The sequence below is a fragment of the Anomalospiza imberbis genome, chromosome 4, assembly GCF_031753505.1.
Source record: "Anomalospiza imberbis isolate Cuckoo-Finch-1a 21T00152 chromosome 4, ASM3175350v1, whole genome shotgun sequence".
In the NCBI taxonomy this organism is placed as follows: domain Eukaryota; kingdom Metazoa; phylum Chordata; class Aves; order Passeriformes; family Viduidae; genus Anomalospiza; species Anomalospiza imberbis.
This window is the reverse complement of record NC_089684.1, coordinates 69,580,192-69,602,552: the sequence shown is the minus strand read 5'-3', so window position 1 is coordinate 69,602,552 and position 22,361 is coordinate 69,580,192. Positions and strand designations below refer to the sequence as shown.

General features: G+C 41.8%; 1 protein-coding gene and 2 long non-coding RNA genes across 5 annotated transcripts in view; 1 reads left to right on the top strand and 2 right to left on the bottom strand.

The window, feature by feature from the left end:
• Window positions 1-750: 750 nt before the first annotated feature.
• On the bottom strand, window positions 751-10,730 carry LOC137473212 (uncharacterized). The gene is made up of 4 exons (XR_010998659.1): window positions 10,486-10,730; window positions 9,141-9,305; window positions 3,309-3,386; window positions 751-1,623 (listed from the first exon to the last, which is right to left on the bottom strand). It is a non-coding gene; the product is annotated as an uncharacterized lncRNA (long non-coding RNA).
• A 1,617-nt stretch (window positions 10,731-12,347) lies between these two features.
• Window positions 12,348-20,999, bottom strand: LOC137473208 (uncharacterized). Of its 2 annotated transcripts, none has more exons than XR_010998654.1 (2): window positions 20,862-20,999; window positions 12,348-13,863 (listed from the first exon to the last, which is right to left on the bottom strand). It is a non-coding gene; the product is annotated as an uncharacterized lncRNA (long non-coding RNA). The 2 variants fall into 2 exon arrangements; XR_010998655.1 differs by having other exon boundaries at window positions 20,832-20,965.
• The window catches only part of CTNNA2 (catenin alpha 2), a 463,302-nt gene continuing 461,929 nt past the window's right edge, over window positions 20,989-22,361 (top strand). Inside the window, exon 1 of one of the 2 annotated variants that reach the window (XM_068189021.1) lies at window positions 20,989-21,197. The gene's annotated coding sequence lies outside the window, so the exon portion shown is untranslated. The remainder of the gene's footprint in view (window positions 21,198-22,361) is intronic. The other variant, XM_068189024.1, reaches the window with a different exon arrangement.

Here is a 22,361-nt window from a genome sequence, read left to right as displayed (position 1 = left end):
TCAAAATGATGGGGAGTCAATAAGCTGCTTTAGTAATTTGTTGCACAGAACCCCCATGGTTTTAAAATGTGTGTTTCATTTCCAAAATGATTTAAGTGATTTTGTCCATCACCTTTTGCCATGCTTCTGCCAGCCAGATTAAAGAGCTTTCCATTATCAGAAGTCTTCTTTCCATGTTCCTACTTATAGATCAGAAGGTGACTTAATCATAATCTTTCCTCAGGTAAAATAAACAAATCAATATTGTTCAGTCTTTGGCTCTAAAGAAGGCTTTCCAGACCTCTATAAATCCAAACACCCTTTTGGACTCGCTCCTTTGCAAGGCGTGGTTTCATATCTGAAATATCTGACATATTTTCTGCTCCTATTTGTATGGTTTCCCTGGTTTTATTGAAGTTTCTGTAGCTTAAATCAGGCCACCTCACCAAAGGGTTCAGAACATTCCGTGAAATCAGTCTTTTATTGATATTATTTTTTATCAGTGAAAGCTCTAGTTGATAAATGATGTAGGAGTGCAGTCTTACCACTTACCCCATTTATAATCCAGATTTTATTTAGGTTTTACAGAGTTCTGATGGATCATGTCCACATTTTGTTTACAGACTCCTCTCAGAAAACCACTAAAATAGTCTTCCTCTATGATCTTAGATGTCTTTTCCACTAAATGATTCTCTAATTTATTTTTATCAGAGTTTCACATGCTGCTTCATCTTTTCACTTCTGGATGGCTTTCTATTTACAAAGCTTGGAAAACATTATGACTTGATGGATTGATTTATTTTCTTTTAACTGAACAGGTTTGGGGGTCCTAGTCTGGCTTTAGTGAGTCAATATTTTCCTCTGAAATTATTCCTCAAATAACTCGTAGACTTTACATCCTGATTGGGCAAAGGCTGCAAATACCATGGGCTACTCTCTTTATTTGCATGTACAAGAGGTGCTGACAGTATTTGTGACAATTTGTGAGCTTGTTTCACATAATTTCTAAAATATTTCCAAATTTACGTCATATGGTGGAGTAGCCAGAGATCTTTTCATGTGGTTATCCTGCAAATGTACACCAGGAAAGTCTGTTGTACCTCTAAGCCTAAAGGGGACAATGTAGGGAAGAGTCTCATTATATTGCCAAATATTTCAATATATATACTTTTAAACTTCTCATTTACATGTGTTTCAACAGTCTTACAGAAGGTGGTAGCAGCTACCCTAAAGAAAGCTTTGAGCCTCTTGCATAACTTCCTTTTCCAGGAAATACATGTCTTTTTTCAGCTGGAGACCTCATTGCTCTTTAATCCTATATAGGTTTTACAGAGGAAGCAGTTGGATCACTCCTTTCAAGTGAAAATATGTTAAGGAATAAGAACATTTCATGTGTTGTTCATGTGTTTACGACCAAAAAGTCAAATTTAAATCAGAATCTCAGCACCATAATCTTTTAGCAAATGTTACCAGCTGTTCAGCTCCACACTTTCTTCCTTCTTGAAGTAAGTAGGAAAGTGAAAATCCATCATATCAGTCAACTAGAGGTTCTTAGTCCTTTTACCTTGACAGATGATAAATCAGAGTGCCTGTCTTTCTGGAAATTTTAGTTTTAATGGGCTGGGATCCATCTTCTTGCAGATACTAAAATAAAAATATGCATCAAGTCATTTAGGTGACTTAAGCCTATATATATAGGCTCACTTTTAGATGTTCTTTTGAGACATAGGACTTAATTTTTCTTCTATGTCTATTGATTATGTCGCAGCCTTTTTTTCTTGATTGAAATGGCCAATGGAAACAGCATGGCTGCTGTGCTATTATGATATCCTTCCAAATGCTTACAAGTGTGAGATTGCTTAAAAAAAAAAAAAAAAAAAAGTAGAGTTGTGTAATAGGCAGAAAAATTCATCTCAGTGAAATTCTGAGAAATTTGCCAACAAAATTAATGTAAGAGAGGAAAAAGAAATCATGACAGGACAATAGGAAAAAAACACCACACCCACCAGGGGAAATATTTTTTAAGTGTTACAGTCAATTGGATATCAGGAAAATTCCTTCTTCAGGCACCTATAATTCTTTATTCCATATAAACAGAAATGACATGTGTAAAATAGAAATCTATTGTTTCCTGTGTGGTAGAATACCTACTCTGCATTCTTCCCTCATAGCTGTGCAGAGCCCTGCATGGCAGAGTGTGGATGCTAAACAACCTGTCAGATGATACTGTAATAAAGATCAATATACAAATTTACTGCAGTAAAGACAAGCAAATTATCCAGGGGTGAGCGTGGCTTTTGAACACTATAATCTTGGTCCACACAGCAGCAAAACAAGGTCAAACTCTGAATATCTGAAATACAGGAATTAAAACAGCCTCTTTAACAAGGCTTTTTTCCACATAGGTGTGACCCTGGTGGCAAGGGGAATAACAGACAGGTCACACTGTAGATTTCAGGTAGCACAGGAACATTCTTGGAAATAAGGGTTTTAAACTTTTTCTCCCCTCTGGCAAATAAGAACTACTTTGAAAAGTAAGCTGAGACCTGGTGCCTCGTGTACCACCCAGGGTGGCTTAATGCCACTGGGGCTTTTGACAGCAAAAAGGGATGAGAAAATGAGGAAAACAAATGAGGCACGTTTAGATCCATGACATTTTGTGTTGGTACTTCTCATATAGAATCATTAAGGTTGGAAAAACCCTCTAAGATTGAGTCCAACCCTTAACCCAGCACTGCAAAGGCCACCACTGACCCATGTCCCCAAGTGCCACATCCACACAGCTTTTAAATCTCTCCAGAGATGGGGACTCCAAACTGCCCTGGGCAGGAAACCCCTTTGGGTGAAGAAATTTCCCCCAATATCCAATCTGAACCTCCTGAGGCCGTTTCCTCCTGTCCTGTCACTTGCTGGTTTTGAGAAGAGCTCAACCCTAAATCTGGGGAAAGTTGCCCAAAGGAGGATGGCTCAGCTGGAGCCTCCAGTGCACCTCTCCAGCAAAGAGTGGCTTCTTGGCTTTGTGCTCACACCCCAGCAGTTCTCAGCTCCAGATTTTTGATCCATTAGGACTCTGACCTTTCCCAGCGTTCTCAAACTTTTCTGTCCAGCTGTCAATTTATCCTGGATGTCCACACTGTCCCTTGGACTGCTCGTCAAATGTAAAAGTATCATATTAAAATCCAAACATCTGCTACCTTATCTTTCCTTAAATCCTGGTTTACAGCTCTTTTTTCTCATGTAACCTACTCACGTTTTCCATTTGCCGCTTGTTTATTTCCAACCTCTACCCTGCGTTAACAGCAACAAAAATACTAAAAATGCTTAATTACCTCATTTCATTTTTGTTATTGTCTGTGGACAGAAATATTTTCTTGTGATAATTCACTTTACTTTCATTTCTAGTCAGCCTGGCAAAAAATGAAAAGAAAGATTAAATTATTTTGACTTGAAAGAGTTATTTGCTTGACCTTACACAAAGTAATTCAAATTCTTTCTTAAACTCTGTTTTTTACTATAAAGAAATTGACTTTTTAAACACAACTTTTAGTTTGAAATTATCCATTTCAGCATTTTTTTAAACATTATGCACGTATTTTGCTTGATATGATACAGCTTTTTATTTTCATCAAAAGATTTGATAGAAAAATTTCCCATACTCAGAGACATAAATGGACCACAAAAATGTGTTAATACTTTACCATGTTCATTTATGTGCAAATTCAAACTTCATGCCCAATTTAATGTGGTTTTGTTCTAATCTATAAAGTTTGTTGGGCAATGGTGCCTCCATTTAATGTTTGTGCAACACCTGCCACAAAAATGTTAGGACCTTAGTGTGGATTTTTTATTCATAGTCCAAATCAAATGCCAGGAAAGGATGGAAATTGTCTACTTTTCCTGTCCTTTCCAGATTTAAACTTGGGTCAGGTATCTCTCAACAAATATGCTGAACAGAAATATTCACATGAATACAAACCTTATTTATACAGCCAAGTGGGAGCACTTAAGGGTTGTTTAATGTCTAAGTACGAAACTATTAACAAGAACATAAATTTTGCCAAGAATGTTGGCAAGAGAAGATGTATTCCTTCAAGGATTTATCTGTACCCATTAGTTTAGGCCTTTAGCAAGACGTTAAACACCAGAAAAATTAGTTAAGGTGTCACTTTAAGGGCATGAAAAATGTTGGAGAGGGTTTGGACAGGAAAAATCACCTTTTGGTATGTTTGGTATGTTTTAAATAGCTCCCAAACCCTCTGGGCCATCAGTATGCAATTACTTGAGGAATATTGAGTTGACTGCACATGGCTGCTGTTGGGAGATGAGGGTGGGAGAGAAAACCAAACAGAACTGGTTGTGGTTGTGCCACCAGAACAGGCAACTACAAAGGGCCACCAAATTTTGGGAGTTTTCAGTCTTAGCCACAAAATAACAATGATCCTGAATTTTAAGCTATGATGGAATCGAAGAATGGTTTGGGTTGGAGGGGAACTTAAAAATCATCTCGTTCCACCCCCTGCTATGGTGGAACCCCCCTCCACCAGCCCAGCTTGCTCCAAGCCCTGTCCAACCTGGCCTTGGACACTTCCAGGGATTTTTGGCTTCTTCATGCCATCAGAGCCAAATTATTTAAGAAACAAAAGATAATGGCACAGCATTAGCTGTGTCTCCAGTGCTCCTGAACTAATTATATGACAATTTTTGGAGACTCAGGACTTCCAGCTGTATGGAAATGTCCCATCCAGTGGCAGAAATGCTGGTGGGGAGCAATGATCTCAAATTTCTGGTCTATTTTCAATTGGGATCTGCAGTGTCCTTCTCTGGCATCACACAAAGGACAGTGAGTTTCAGTATATCCTCAGGATATCATATAAAACAACTGCACTAATTATTCCCAGCTGAATGACATGATCCAGACAATTTTAAAAAATATTTTTATTAGCCCTTCCCCCTCTGATCCTGCAGCACTTTGCAGGTTTGGGACTATAATCAGCAATTCTGTGTGAAAACTTATCAGCCGATTAAACACTGTTGGTTCAAGTTGATAGGGAGAATTGCCTAAAATAAGGAATCAATTTTGAGCCAAGGGTTGTACTTTTAGAACCACCACTTAAAAGGGATACGGTAATGTAATTAGTCAGGGATGTAATTAGAAACATTTCAGTGACGGCTTGAGTGAATGACATTTCTTGCTTAGCCGTGCATTTTGGAAATGTTAGACCCTGATTCAAGTTCTCAAAGTAACTTTTGTCTTTTGAACACGGTAGAAGTGGAAAACATAGCTGGCAACTGCTCTGAGGGGATGCTCTTCTGAGGCTCCCCAAAATGCCTTTGCTATGACCTTGCCCCTGTATCATGGCCTTTATTCAGACTGAAAGGGAATTTCAAGCAACATTTTCATGTCAGCTTGAGCAAAGACCAATCAGACTTTGGATATTGAAGAGATTGAAGGCAGCAGCTTCTAGAGACACAGAGATATTTGGGCTGGGACTGACTTTTGGCTCATGTTCAAAGATTTGGCTGTGGTTTAATTAAAGTGACACAGGGCAGGGTTAGCTGGGATATTTGGAAGAAAGTTTTGGCTGTGAGGGTGGTGAGGCCCTGGCACAGGGTGGCCAGAGAAGCTGTGGCTGCCCCTGGATCCCTGGAAGTGTCCAAGGCCAGGTTGGATGGGGCTTGGAGCAACTTGGGACAGTAGAAGGTGTCCCTGCCCATGGCATGGGGCTGGATTTAGCTGATCTTTATGGTCCCTTCCAACCCAAACCATTCCACAATTCTATGACATCTTAAAATTCAGGATTATTGTTATTTTGTGGATGAGACTGAAAAACCCCCAAATTAAGTGGCTCTTTGTAGTTGCCTCTTCTAGCAGAAGTTTTGTGGCCAGATGTTATCCTCTAATTTCTTTGGTAGAAACACAGTGAAGAAAGGTGCTTCTTGAAGGGTTAATAAACATGAACAGAGCATGAACATGAACAAATACGAAATGGATCAGGATAGAAAATATTCATTGAGGGTCAGTGTTCTGAATTGTTCTGCATAAACTTTGCAGGAAGGCAAAATGGTTTGGAGTGGAATTTGGGAATTCTAAGAACAGGTTTAAGTTTAGTAATATGAAATCTCAAGCTTTTCATATGTAGAGTCTAAATCTGCATTTCTGTCTTTAATTAAATTATTTTCTTTTTTAAATAAAAGACATTTCCTTGGTATATTTGAAATCTCTTCATTGTAGGAGAACAACTGATAGTTTTAATGACTAGCTGTTCAGAAACAGCCTTGTACATACAAGAAAGCTGTACATAAATTTGCTTCTGTGTACACAAAAGAAAAATTGAATATTTTCAAGACTGAATAACCTGTTTTTTTTCCCCCTCTGTAAAAGGGGGAAAAAAACTCTCTGAAGGGCTAAGCCTCTCTGTAATTTGCCAAATCAAATGTTTTTTTCCCATGATCAGTGATGGATGTAATGTACAGATGTTTAATCATCATTTAATACTGAGCAACCCCCTCCAGAATTTCTCCAGAGCTCCTCCTTATCTGTTATGTAGTACCGGTTTTAAACTATGACTGATTTTTTTTTTCTGTATGAACTCCTTTCTTTAACAGAATGTCATTGATTATTTTTCTGTTTGAAAATTTTTTTTAATGTCTGGCCTTCTGGGTTTGGGGTTTTTTTACTGTTTGGAGGGGGTGTGGGGTCTGGTGAGGAATTTTGGAATGAACCCATCTTTCACTGGAGAGTATCAGTTAAAACCCCTTCTCTCTGCCCCAGGCTTGGTATTTCTGGTGGCTCAGCTGAGCACAGGGAAGGGTTAAACAGCTGTATTATGGCAACTGCTTGGCACAGGCCAGTGAGTCCCCAGCTCAGATGACACTGCAGCCACTGTGGGAGAGGGACTGGTTAACCACCAGTGCCTCAGAGGAAAGCTTTGCCTTGCACCCTGTGACTTGTTTTTCTTGCTTGTGACATGGTGCAGGCTTTTGTTTAAAATGTGCATAATTTTGTAGCTACAGTAGTTACAGACTTTAATCAGCAGTAAAGATAAAACAAAGTCACTTTTGTTCCCTTGCTAAAGCTCTTTTCATGTGGTGTCACTGGCTGCTCCACAGCCACATTTAGCTTGGATGTTTTGTCCAGCCTGGCCAGTCCACAGGAGCAAGAACATTCCTCATTTTTTTTCTTCCTACAGCAAACATTTTCCACACATTTTCTCTCTCAAGTTTATGAACCACAGAATTCACAGAATGACCAGGTTGGAAGAGACTTTCAAGATCATCAATTCCAACCCAGCCCCAACACCTCAAGTAAACCCTGGCACCCAGTGCCACATCCAGGCTTTGTTAAACACATCCAGGGATGGTGACTCCACCACCTCCTTGGGCAGAGAATTCCAGAACTTTATCACTCTTTCAATGAAAACTTTTTCCTAATATCTAACCTATATTTCCCTTGACACAGCTTGAGCCATGATCAATCCGGGAGTAACATCTGTCCTTGCTCATCCCACAGCTGTGCATGATTGCACATGTCAGAATGGGAAATGTCAGAGCACGATTCCCCCACTATTCCACAACCCTCTCACTTTGCTGATGGACCTGATCTGGCCAAAAACTCCTGAATGTGAATGGTGGAGGAGGAAGTCACTTTGATCCCTAATGAGATAGTCCTGACAAAATCAGGTAGGAGGATTTCTTTTCCTTTCACACAAGCAGATATGCAGACCAGAATGTGCCAGTTATAAATCTTATTTGAATGGAGTAACACAGCTCTCTCCCATCTGATGATTTGGCTCTTCATTTCTCATTGGTAAGAAATAAATACACTTTTATTGATAGATGAAAAAAAAAATGCTCTTAAGACAGTTCATCAGTTTGGATTAAGATGGGAAAACTTAAATGAAAACCACAACATTTCAATTTCTCATCAGCGAATAGGAGCAACGTGCTTCCTTCTTTCCCCCTATCTGTCTGACCCTTTTGCTCTTAATTTTTTACTATACTGGAGATTATTGAAACAAAAGTGAGTCACTGGACTCTGGTTGCACTGTGCTGTTTAGAGATAGTTTTGTGCTCTCCTCATAGCAAGGGACAGGAAAGAACCTGACATTTACCTCTGCTGTTTGCCAAGAGCCAGCTGGTCTGACAACATATGTGTATTAGCAGGACAACTGGCAGAGCCAAGCTTTGTGTAGCAAGTGCTCATTTCTTGCAGTGAGGGGGTCAAAAACCTGGCACAATAAAAGCTAAATTTTGAGGAGAATGTATACAAAATAAAGGACAGAAATCCACAGAAAGGTGAGTCTTTTAATGCTAATGATAGAGGAGCTTATTCTGTGCATAACTGAATATGGAGGTCCATTAAAATGAGCTTTCCCAGAAAAGCTGCAGTACCTTGACTGTTTTAGTCTCTCATACTTAAATAATTTTGAGTTGATTCTTGTTAGTACAGAAAAGTCTATGGCTAAAAGGTTTTTCTTCCCTCTCTTTAAATCTGTGGTGCAAAAAATGATGTCTCTCATTCTCATTAGCATAGGGTTTTTTCTGGGAAAGGGTTTGACCTTACAGGACCAAGACGAACTTACCAAGAGAAGAGGTAATAAAGAATTTGGGTGCCTTAAGTTAATACCTGATTGAAAGACAGAGTTCCTAACAGAGGGATGTTGTTATAGACTAACTCAAAGGAGTGGAAATTAGGAACCTAATTTTATTGCATTTACTGGAACTTTCTTGTTCTCTGAGCAGGAGGAAAGGGGAAGCAGTGCCCAGACCACCTGTTTGGCATGAGAAACAAAGAGCTTGGAAACCATTTATTGCCTGAAACTGTGCTCTGCTGGTCTGCAATCCACTTTTCTCTTTAGCACTGGAAGATGGCATCTCTAATTTCCATTTTCCTGACACTGAAGTGGTTCTAGGATGAAATGTAAAGGCACAGAAGGCTTGGAAGGCACATCTGAGCCAGCACGCAGGAGGTCTGTGTGGCAGCCAGAGCCAGCACCTCCTCTGCTGTGCTCCAGTCCCACATCTAAGCACACATAATTTCCCAAGTCTCTATCATTATGGTCATTTACTTCAGCAATTTAGATTGACTCATTAAAATGCTTCCCCTTCGTCTTCCCAGATGAGGCACGTTTAATGGGTGTATTACATAAGCTCACACCTACCAGGACTGCTCTGAACTCACATGAAGAGCAGTTCAGCTCTGTTCCACCACATTTTTCTAAGCATCCAAGTCCTATTTTGAAGGTGCCAAGTCTTCTGTCAATTACTATTCTGGTCACTTTTTGAGTTTCATTACAATTTCTAATGATGCAGTTTTCAGAGGGAATCTGGAGATAAAGCATGGAAGAGATTAGGCAACTTTTCAAGAGATAACCACTGTCACCTTACAGTGAAAAAAAAAAAAGAATTAAAGTAAATGTCCTCAGTGTGTTAGAATGTCTTGAAACACCTGAATATTTGTCTACTAAGAAAACACTCCTGAAAATTAGTATTTGGAAATAATGTTACAAAAAATGTCCAAGAAGGGGGGTGTGAGATGGATAACAGGGTATTATTTAAGCTTATTTCCTCAATATCTTACTTTTACAGTTTCAGCCTGTATCTGATGTCCATGAAGGCATCAAATTACCTTGTAATTTACAGCTTTATAATTCCCTGCAACTAAAAACAGGCACAAGACTTAAGGTCTTAACTGAACAAGTGGAGGATCTTATGGCAACTTGTGCTCACTCCTTCCCTTTTCAACCCCGCTAATCCCATTAGGTGCTTTGTTATGTCACATTCAGAGCATGTTATTCCTTTATTCTTACACCACCCTGTGCTGTGGGCAGTAACCTGGAGCCTCCCTCCTTGCACCTCCTCTTGCTCTTTTAATGGGAAACAGGGAGTTTTTATCAGGAGGAAAAAAAAAATAAGGAGCCAGTACACAGCATCATCATCACTGCACTTTTCAGCACTGAAGAAAAATATTTCAAGATAATTTGCCATTAATATAAATTAGACCACATCCTGTGGCTGATGCTCTGGGTTTAGGCAGACCAAGGTCAAAGGATATCACAAAATACAGGATTTGGACCCTTTTGCTGTGTTAGCTCCTTCTGCACCATTGGGATTTTCCTTTTAAGAGGGACCCACGTTGGAAATGCAGACTACGTAAGACTTGACCCACTTTTGGGGAAGAAATGTTATACATTACCTTACAAGGCTCTTAAGATATTTTTGGCCACTCAATACATAATGAAAAAATATATTCAATACTTTAATGCAGCATATTTCTTAATAGTATAAATGGGTCAAGGCACCACACCCACACTGACTTTAGATAATGCCCATTTTTTCTGCTTGTTTCCATGTATTTTTCTTAAATCATTAGTAAGATTTTAAAAGCATTTACAGTGTCAAATAAATCACTGGTTTGAACTACTCTGACAGCATTTTACTGTTGGCTAAGTTATTATCAGTAACAGAGTTGAGCACCTTGTGGGATGCCCTGTATTGGCCACTCACCTTCAGAAAATCAGACACTGAATGGTAAATTTTGCTTTTCTGTAGCTTCTTTCCACATCTTCTGGAAAATCTTTGTTTTGTCATTTGCTCTTATTATTTCTATGACTGCTCCCTCAAACGTGGTCACACCTAGCGCAGCAGTTACAGATATTCTTAGCACTCATGTCTTTTTTAATGGTACCTTTACACCTGTTGGGCCGTGAAAGGAGTTGTGCTACACAAGCTGGCTCCCAGTTTTACACATATATTCCATGCCTAGAGCCCAGCTGATTGTCTGATGGCTCAGTGACAGCAGAAATCTCTGGACACAGAATCAGTCTGTAGACTCCCAACACATGCTGGCATTCAGAGAAAATAAATATATAACAAAAAGCACTTGATAAATGTTGTTTTTCCACTCTCAGCACAAAGCAGTGCAATAACAGACACACCTAAATTTGTGCTCCAGCAAGTACCCTGTCCTTGAGCCAAATATCCTTTAAGAGAGTCAGGGCTCCCCATAAAACACTTGTTTTCTCATCAGCTTTATATAAATAAGCAATTTCTCAGAAGCACTTTCCATTTTACTCACTATTACTCCAAACCCATAAGCATTTATAACCTGCTAAAGGGAAAAAAAACATTGAAGCATTAAAGTAAAAGTATAAAATAGGTGTATCTGGATCCTTCAAGTCAATTGCAAAAGTTGTACTAATGTCAGTGTGTGTGGGTGGAAGGAAAGAGTGAAGTTAGCTAGAGTTTGAATATATAAAAAACCAACAAACCAGGAGTTTTTCCTAAAATTTCATGATTAGAATCACTTTTCACAGGGCTCTGTGGCATCTCATCACAGTTCTACTGACCACCTTTCTCTTCCATTCCCAGCTGCTTTATGTAACTGAGACAGCTCCATGGCTTGGGGTAGAAAAGACCACGAGAAAAGTCTGTGTTCTGTTTCTTTGAGCATAAAGCCTTTCACTATGTGCTGAAAAAATGTAGGTATCACTGGCTCCTGCAGTTCCTCTTGATCTCCTTGATCTTAAATCAGCTCTTTTCCAGATGCTTTTTCGGAATGTTCTACCCTCTGTTGCTTTTATTTCAGTGTGCTTTCTGCTTGTTTCTTGCTCTGGGATATTCCCTTTTCCTTCTTTCTCAGCAACTTCACATCACCAGAAAATAAACTGCCACTAATCCAATGATTTCTGGCTTCCTGACAACATCCAAGTATTTATTTCTGCCATGTTGTAGTTCTTGAATCACTTTTTGAGAGACTACAGCACAAAGCAACACAAATGTCAGCCCTCTGAGGAGATTCCATTAGTTGATAATCTGTGATTAAACCCATGCTTAAGTCATGTATAGGACACATCTGGGTTAATGTAAGGAAGGAATATATGTTAATTTAAATTTAAGAAATTGCTTGAACAGTAATTCAGAAACTTTATTGCCTCACACAAATAAATTCTATCTTTGCCAAGTCCTTTTCCAGCTTAAACATCTTTTCTTCTGAGGTAAAAAAAAATCCCAAATCTGAAAATACGCAGTCCTTTCAATACCTCTGAAGGAAAAGACTCAACTGCCAACTTGGTAAATATCCCCAATAAAAAGACACTTTTTTTACTTATAGTGGTCCACCTGCAGAAAATTAAATGAGTTCCTTATGTGGGGTTTCTCAATGATGTCTGCATGATAAATCTGTGCTATTTTTGTCTTTGCTTTTGAGATTTCACCTGATTCTTATTTACAAAGGACTAGATGCAATTGCCTGTATCCACTTAGATTTCACTTAGCATTTTACTACTGAAACAAACCCCAAAACCAGTAACATTTTTTGGCAATGGCTTGTGCTTGTTGACTTCCCATACAGAAACCACTAGAAAAGGTTTCACCAATGTTAAACGACTTTTATTTTTCAATCACTGTTATACAGAGTAGCAACCAAAGTCAATTAAAATAAGAATACTGTATCTAATGACATTACTTATTTATAAGACTAAAGCTATGTCCTTGTGGGTTTATGGTTATGCAGATCTAAGTTACAGCATTTGAAATTAGCCTTCATCTTGACTTCAGCAAATAGGAAATATTTTAAAAAAGCCTGGAAAATTTTTGTTTGGACAGAAATGGCTTCATTTTGACATATTTATTATACAAAACAAAGCAAAAAGATTTGTAGGAACTGTCACAGCAACTTAAATTGCCAAAATTCTGTTATGGAAATCACTCAGGTTTTATAACATATTTTATGCAGTTTGCATGAAGAAATCAAGAAGTGGAATGGATCCTAGTTTCCTCTCAGGGAAATTCCCCAATTGGGCTAGTGGTTGCTTTTTCCCCCCACATTATTGCAAGTCCTGTGACCACTCTAGTTTGCTATGTGTCCCTTCAATATTTCTGAGCAGGTTCATCAATTCAATGAAAAAGCATTTTCTGTTTTCTTTCTTTAGGTTTTTATTTGTTTTTAAAGGGGCAGTTCATTCAGCTGTTATTCAAACAGGAAGAATGATTTGAAAATGTCAATATTCTTGCAGTGCCATTCCCATTTGAGGTGTGCTTGGTGTAAGGACTGCGAGCCCTTAGGTACCACTTGACCTGACTGACCAAGAGCTGCATAATTCAACTGAAATGTTCACAGCATTTCTGACCCTTAAATCAAGGTTTTTATCTAAATGTGGTACCCTTGTTTTACGAGGATCATTCTTCTCACACTTCTCTCACAATTCTCAGGTCCATGCGGGTTTTTGGAATGTCATTTTCCTTCTGTGTGAAATTACCTCCATCTCTAGCCTGCTGCTGGACAACTGCATAACCCTGGGTTCATTCACACACACAAACACAAAAGAATTATTTAATGAGACCAGGGCAAATGGGTGTGAAATACTCCATGCATATTGCTCATAATCCATTAATATTGTTCAGAATGAAAAACACCTGAATTTTATGTTGCTATATTGTTCTGTAGATGAGAAAAGATTTCTTAGTTGAAGTACATGACCTTTAGCAGAAAAAAAGGGTTTGACCTTTCTAAAAAAAGTTAATTAAAAATGAATACTGTAAATTAGGTCAAAATGTCCATTAAGATTCATGAAAATTTTGGTTTACAACACACTGGTCACCACCAGCAGTAGCTCTTGTCATCAGATGTCTGTATTTTAGTTTTTTTCTTGATTTTTCTTCTTCTTTTACTTACAGAACCTGCTCTATTAGAAAAAAAAATTGCTTTCTATCATTTTCATGACTCATCAAGGCCTGAAGGAAAAAACCAGAAACATCCACAGTCTTCTCATTTGTGACACAGACTAGGAACAACTTCATTAACTTTCTTCAGGCCATGTTTTTGTTCAAAGTCTCTTGTGCATTTTTACAGGAGTTACTGGAAAGATTCATTGTCTTGGGCTTCTGTCAAGAGAAAAAAAATACTTAGAAAGTTTACACTCTTTAAGACATGGGAAATAATTCCTGTAAACATTATTGTAAGTAAAACAAATATTGGTCACTGCTTTGTGCTCAAAAGATAGAAAATACTTTTGATTGCATTTCTTCTCATTAGGAAACAATACGTCAGAACCATCTGCTTTAACCCTTGATTAAGCACAGAGAATCATTAATGTAGAGCAAACCAGAAATTATAAACAAGAAGGAAAGTTTCTAAACTGAAGTTTCTTGTTCTAGACTACCAACATGCAACATTATATCAGATTCTATTAGATATAAATAATCCCTGCCATGTTCTGTCCTCTATAAATCTCATAAAGGCAACAGGAGATTGTATAATAAGGCCTGGGAAATGATCAACATTTAGCTCAATACTGAGGACATTGAAGAACAGTACTGGGATGCTGAGGAATCCAGCAATTTTCACTGTGATAAGCAAGTATTGGACAGCTTTCCATGCCACCTGTGTGTAGAAAGCACAACAGGATGCAATAATGGAAAAAGCAGACGGTTTGAGGGCAGTAACTTCCCTGAAGAGAATTAAATCCATTGGCTGTTTTCTTTAAGAGCTGAATACTTCCTGGACTGGATGTGCAGCCATGGCAGCACAGAAACCCTTCTGCCCCTCAAACTGACAATTCTGAAGTCAATCTTAATTTGTGACAGTTAAATTAAGATCTGGATATTAATTCTTCTCCCTATGCTTTTCTTTGGCTGGGAAAAGAAAGGGATTCTAGGGACAGAGAAGTTCCAGAAGACAACTTTTAACTACTTCTGCAAAGGCAGGAGCCAAAAATACATCCTGCAGTTCTTAATCTGTGCACCTTCTGCCTCGTTCCTCTGCCACCTCCTGTCCCTTCTCTCACACACTCAGCCCAGCTCCCTGCTCCTCTGGTGTCTCCCTCTCCTTGCTCTCCCCACGGGACAAGACTCCCCGAACACAAATTCTGTGCACAGATGAACCACGCTGAATTACAGCTCGCATCATCACTGTTTACCTCTGACAAGTTTCCTTAATTGAGATCCCCAGCAAGAAAAAACGATCCTGGCGTTGCGTGGGCTTCCCAGTCATGGACAGATTCCCTGTTGTTTTGATGCAGTGTGCAAACACAAGAAAATAGAACTTGTTTTCCAAGGAGCTAACAACATCAGCAGCACAAGACATGAAGTGTTTACAAACAACAGATGGGAGACAAGCAGCTCGAAGGTGGCGGTCAACGTGGGAAACAGAACTCTCTGCCTAAGAGCTGCTCTCTGAACAAGGGGTTTGTAGGAAAGAAGAGCTCTGAGGAGAGAGAGAAAATGATTTTTTTCCTAATATATGTACAATTAAGAAAGCTTTGAGGTAGAGAAATGGAGGCAGCTTTAAAGAAGTCGAGTCAGTTACTCAAGGAGAGCAGAGAAGATACATTTTCCTGAGTCTCAGTCTTTGAGACAGAAACACATTCATTTTATAAATGTGAGAAAAAGAAGTTATGGCATTTGAACTGAATAGTCCAAATTTTATGTCACATTTTCTGAATATATGCAAAACTTCTAAACCCTTCTTTCTCTATCCCCCTTTGAAATTACAGAGACCCAGTGAAGCTACTGCAAAGTGTCCTTCTTGCAATTAAAGGCTGAGAGATGATCTCCACAAACACACAACCCCCTGCTCTGATAATTGGTGGCATCGACTGAAGTTCAAAGGAAAATTTTAACAAAATTTTAAGCCTGTTCCTATGATTTTGAGAAGAAACTATTTAAGGAAAAGGCCTTTTAACAGCCTGCTATATGGGCATTGGTCTAAGCCCAACACCAGCAAACAGCAGGCGTATTCTTCGTGTTTCTTCTGAATTTTTAAATTCAGCCTTCTGAAAGTAGTGAAGGTATCTGCCCCATCCTCTCTGGCATTCATAGACAGACCCCTGTGTTTTTTTCCAAATAAACTGCATCTGCTGCTTGCCTGCACGTCGCTTTGGGGCTCTGAGGCAGGGTAAGTCCCTGGATGCTCTGCCTGGCAGGTTCTTTTGAGCCAGAGAAAGGGGTGGCAGAGGGCATGGCAGGCAGGGGCCGCTGTGTCACAGCCCACCTTGCAAGTGACTCCATAAAATACCCAATTTGAATATCCTGCAGGCTGGGAAGGCTTCACTGTGCTGCTCATGGAACACCCAGCAGAGAAGTGTCTCACTGCACAGGAAATATTTTTGACACGTTTGTCAATGTGTGTCAAAAATGACACACCCAAACTGAAATACAGATACCCAAATGTGTTCAGGGACAGGGAGTAATGTTAGTCAATCCCTGGATATTTATGTCCACTCAGTCAAGTCCAAAAAGAAATGTCTTATTATACAAGGCACTGAAAGATCTTCTGAGAGCTGCTGACAACCTCCCTTCAGCACAGGTAGCCAGTTATCTACATTAAAGCAACAAATTGGTTTGTCTTTAAAGATCATGAGGCCCAAAAGAAGCTTAAAGTATTCCCAGTTTCACCTGCAGCTTTCAAAGTCTGTTTGAATTGCCTATGAGGTAGATCCTCCTCAATTTCTCTCACTTAGATATTAGTTAAATGATTATTTTCCTTAAAAACCCTCACTAGTCTTAGCTTCCCTGTTCTCCAAAATTCTCTTTTTCACTAAAGCACAAATGCTGTACAAATAGGAACAGGCATTCAGGATCAGGTGGAGAAGAAAGCTCATTTAGACACAGAGGTATTGAGATAATAACAGAAGATATAAGAACTCAAAAAAGTTCTTGAAGCAAACAATCAAAATGGTTTTCAGCAATGATCTCTCTCAGTGTAGAAGAAAGTTCTACAACAGAAAAGATGAGTAAAAGGTGTGGAGATTTTTTTTTTTATGTGTATACAGACACAATGCAGAGACTTTATCCTGGGGAAAGGGGGGGAATTCCTGCTGTGGTATTCTCACAAGAGCGAGATGTAGAGATAAAAACACAGTTTGTAATACTTCAAGAAGCAGACTAAGCTATTGTAAGACTGAAAACATGTCAAATATTTAGTCTAACTGAAGAAGCTGGTATTGTACAGTATTTAGATGCAAGGAAAATACAAGAAAACAGAGGAATAAAAGAGATAAATTATGTGACAGATATTATAGCAAAAACTAAATGTCCAGGTAAGCCAAATGTGAGGGGGAAAATAGATAAACTGATTGTTACATTAAAAAAAAAAAAAGACAAAAAGCTGGAATCAGCATGAAGAAATAATATTGTGATTATATTTATAAACATGCTCAGTTTAATTTTAGATCTATCCTCAATGTAAATCCTTCTGGCATGCTGGAAAAGACAGAAGTTTTAGAGTGTTGTCCTCACTATCAAAGTAACTTTGTCACAGAACATATGTCACATGTAATTTTATGGAGAAAATCTGTAGTTGCTGGATTTTAATGATAGGCAGAAGAACATTATTTATACTACACTATATCATGTCAAGGTCCCTCCTTTCTAATGTAGTTATTAAAGAAAAAAAAATTCAAAAGATGATTCAGAAAGTCGGGGTCAGATCTGTCTGGGCATCAGCAATCTATAGATTAACATTTGAAAACCAGACTGCTGTGTGCTGAAACTTGCTGTGCGATAGATACCCTTGGAACCAACAATCTGCCTGTAAAGCCACAATTACCAAAGTAGAGTTCCTTGAGCAGAGAAACTTAACCCCCCCCTTGATTCCCTTTCCTTGCTGTCCCAGGGACCACACAGCTTTGAGTTCTTCCAAGAGGAATGCACTCAGAGAACCTAAATGCTCATCTTGCCACGTAAATCCTGTGAACTGTCCCCAGAGCTCACAAGACACCAGGAATTCTCCTGTGCATCCTCTTTCTGGTTGGTCACTCTGTCCAACCAGAGTTCAATCAATGATCCCACTCCTTCCCTGATGGCCTTTTCCATAGCTAAGGGCTACTCCATCTATAGGAGGTCAATGAGCACAGTCAGAGGGTTCATCTTGCACAAAACCCACTTCATAACTGGGTTCTAGATCGTGACAGGCAGTTCCACATTTGACACAGAACTAAAAAAAAACCCACAAAAAAGCATCCATGCGTATTTCCCTTAAGCAGAACAGTCCTTTCGTCTGTCTTGCTAGTCCAAGTGTCCAGTATCTCCACTGGTTTGGTGATGTTTCTTCTCTCTCCGTAGCGGGATGTTGGCAGTGGGACATCTCATGGAGTCAAAAGCATTTGTTTGGAGCAGTCAGTTGGCCTCCCTTGGCTGGTGTGAGCTACATTCACTCACTGAGCAAGCAGCTTATCTCAGTTTTTAGTAAATAATGGTAACAAATTCCCCTTTCTTCCTTTTCTTTGAGACAGTGATAAAAATAAGGGTGATTTCAAAAATCTGTTAATAACCTAAAGGAAAGAAAGAAATGACAGAGCCTCTTTCAGGACCATGAAAAAAAGTAAGATCATACAGCTCTTCCAGATCTTCAGATTTCTTCATGGCATTCTGGGAGATCTCTTAGCAACAGTCCAACAATCCATGTCTTCTGTCTCAGACACAAGTGATCTGGACTAGGTACGTCATCTCATTTATTTCTGAAATTGACATACTTAAAAAAAAAAAACATACAAAACCAGCTGAATGAGTCCTTAGGTTGAAATTTACAAGAGATGCATTTGAAGCCTTGCTTCTGGTGAAGGGGAGAAATAGTATTTTTCTTAATCATGCTTATTTATTACTTGTGGTCTTACACATACCCTATAGCTCATGCTTGTTTCAGTCGACACCTAGAGGAACATTTAGCTGACAATAAATTAGCAAAGTAATGCACGGTGATAAAGCTAAAGTAGCTAATTTACCAGGTTCTGTTTGGGAACATTCCTTGTTGCCATTAATATTCACAACATGCCAGCCAGTTCCAAAGGAAGACACTGCCCCTACCTAGAACAACCAGCAATCCAAAACATTTGGTTTACAAAAATATGGGCAAGAAACAGAAGGTCTGTAGGTAACAGTTTCCTAACATCACACAGCTCCATTTAACAGGGTGGGAAGGACAGTAACAGTACCTAGAAGAGGAATTTGGTGCTACCTGGAAACCTATTAAAGCACAAGCTAAATCCCCAGTTTGCCTTGCACCAAAAATTTGCATCTCATCATAAAGGGGAGGTCAGCCTAGCATGGTCTCTGTTCACACCTGACACTGTGAGGTTAAAACAATTCAAAGTATTTCTGTACACTACTGACTGTGACTACTTCCACCTACATGGCTGCACCAAGTATGTGCCATGAAGCATCTGGTCACATTTAAATGCATATTTAAATGAGTTCTTTCCTAAGAATTTTTTTTCCCCCATCTTCAGTCCCTGAGAGAACGTTCCTATGGAGCTCTGCTCCTCACTTATTCCCTGTAAGCGTGAATATAGATCCTGACTGTATTTTTACAGGAAGAGAGAAGAAAAACACTGGAAACTGCTGCCTCTACTTGAGGCCTAAGAGGCACCTGTACCACTGACATCATTCCATACAGGCTGAGGCAGGGAAATGGTTTTGGCGAGATCCCCGTGAGCCTAAAACTGTCGAGCAAAGGTAAAAGCGCCGGAGGACTCCTCCCCCTCCCTTCCTTGTTGCCTGTGAGTTTATGTAGAAGCCAGGGAAGCAGATGGATGCCACAAGAGGTGCAAAGGATGCCTGGAACAACAGCCCGTCAGCGGGATTCGCACTGCATGGGAAGGGCAAAATCCCGTCGCGACACCCACGCTGCACAGGGATCCTGCACCACTGGGGCTCACGGCGCTTCGGGCTCAGCGGCTTTGGAGCAGGATGGTGGCAGCACGTTCTGTCCAAAAGAGACAGCAGAAGGTGCTGCCAGCGTAGCCAAAAAAAAAAAAAAAAAAAAAAAAAAAAAGGTTGGCAAGATGAGCAGTAAGGTTGTAAGGTTGAAATAAGGAAATGAAAGAAACGAAAGTGCAAGGCTTTGCAGAGAGGACCAAACCCTGGTATTTGGTGCACAGAATCAGCAAATCACGGGATCAATGAGGTTGGAAAAGACTTCTGAGATTATCGAGTCCAACCAACGACCCAACACCACTGAACGCCACGTCCAGTCTTGCCTTAAACACCTCCAGGGATGGTGACTCCACCACCTCGCTGGGCAGCCCATCCTAATGTCTAATCACCCTTTCTGTGAAGAAATCCCTCCTAATGTCCAACCTGAACGTCCCCTGGAGCAGCTTAAGGCTGTGACCTGTCAACCTGTGGCTGGCTGCCTTCGAGCGGAGCCCGACCCCCACCTGGCTACACCCTCCTGTCAGGTAGGGCTGCCGAACACCCGAGGAAGAAAGGACATCCACAGAGTTTCCGTAGTTGAAGAGAACAGGAGAACTGAGGCTCCTGCAATCAGTTCCGACGGTACATCCATCACCCACCGGCCTTCGCCCTGCGAGGCACCTGAGGCGGCGCATGGGACCACGACAGGAACGCGCCCAGAGAACGCCCCCAGCTCCTCGCTCCAGCCACAGCTCCCAGCGCTGTCCCTGGGCCGCCCGGCTGTGCCTGGAGAGCCCCCGCTGCCGGCACTGCCTTCAGGGAATCACGGGATGCTTTGGGCTGGAAGGGCACCCCCAAGTCCATCTGGTTCCATCCCCTGCTATGGGCAGGGACACCTCCCACTGTCCCCGGTCGCTCCAAGCCCGTCCAACCCGGCCTTGTGCACTTCCAGGGATGGGGCAACCACAGCTTCCCTGGGCAACCTGTGCCAGGGCCTCACCGCCCTAACACAGAGGGATTTCTTCCTATCATCTAATCCAAACGCACTCTCTTTCGGTGTAAGCCATTCCCCTCGTGCTGTCACAACCCGCTCCCGTAAACAGCCTCTCTCCATCACTCCCGTGCCTCCCGCCGCCCCTGCTCCTCCCGCTCCGCACCGCCCGCACCGGGGCCGCGTCCCCCGCTCCCGCAGCGCCCGTGCCCCGCTCTCAGCCCCCCACCTGCCGCAGCCGTGCCCGCTCCATACTCACGGCCGGCCTCGGAGCCGGGGAAGCGGCGGGTCCATCCCTCCCTCCCTCGTCGGCAGCGCCCGGCGGCGCAGGCGCGCTGCCGCCTCCTCCCCCCGTGGCTGTGGCGGGGCGGCCGCGGCGGCAGCGCCCGGCTCCGCTCAGAGCCCAGCGAGCGCGGCTCGGGCCGGCGGCGGGAGGAGGGAGCGAGGCGAGCGGGGAGGCGGGGACCGGGCGAGGGAGCCGCGCCGCACAGCCGGCCCGTCAGTGACCGGCGCTGCTGGGGAGGAGGAGGAGGCGGCGGAGGAGGCGGCGGCGGCGGCGGCGAGAGATTCTCCCACCCCCACCCACCGAGCTGAGGTGAGGCCAGGGCAAAGCATCCTCCTTTCTTCCCCTCATCCCTTCCTCCCTTTCATCCTTCCTCCCGACCTCCTTCCTTTCATCCTTCTTTCCTTATCCTCCTTCCCCTTTATCTCGCCTTCTCCTCATCCTTCCCTGCGCTTCCTGGTCCTCCTTTCCTTTCTTCTCTCCTTAGCCACCTTTCTCCACTCCTCCCCATCCCCCAGGCTCCCTCTCCCCGTGCCCACATTTCGCACCCTCCAGATATAATAATCTTGCCTTCCCCCCACCCCCCCTCCGGTTTTCTTTCTTTCTTTTTTTTTTTTTTTTTTTTTTTTTTAATGCAATTTCAATTCTCGCGCAGTGAAAGACCGGGAGAAGGAAAGAGACAGAGTCGGTCACAGAGATAATCCCCCCATCCTGTAAAGAATGGATTTGAATTAATGGTCATTTTGTGATGTGTGTATTATGGGAAGAGGGGGATTATATTTAGGGAAGAGAAGAGAGGGTCAAAGGTGTGTTGTTTCACTTATTCATCTATTTACCCGCCATCACTTCGAGGTGAAAGCTGGCTCCGTATTATCTTAAGTATTTTTCTTTTTTTTCTTTTTTTTTTTTTTTTGAGGTATTGTTTGAAATTATTCTCCTTACTTCAGGCGTTAGAGGCTCGCTCCTCCCGTTTGTCCATCGCCCTGTGCGCCCCCGTGATTTGCGGTCGCTGCTGCTCCGATTGTGGGAGCCGGGAGCGGGGAAGGGTCGCGGGGAGCGGGGCTGGGCGGTGGGGAGGGGGCTGCGGGCACCTCCTCCATCCCTTCCCTCTAGGCCTCTGCCAGGGTCTGAGACCTTCCCAAGCACCCGCTGCACATCCCAGCCAGCGCCCAGCCCGAGAGGTGCCAGCTTCCAGCAGAGGATCTGCTCCGGTGGCGAGGAGCGAAAGTTTAAAGCGTGGCTTTGTCTTTGCGTGGAGCGCCGGGGATGGCGAGGATGTGGGGCCGTTGGCTGGAAAGCCACGGCAGCCAAAGTGTCTCCTTGTGGGGCTCCTTGGAGTGGGAGAAGTTTTGCTCGGCCATGGTGGTTGGTGTTGGGGAGCTGCCAGGCTTGCCCGGCTGCCGTGCCCATCTGGGAGGTGGCGTTGGGGATGCTCGGCGGGACACCCGAGTGCCAGCGCTTCGGGAAAGAAACTTT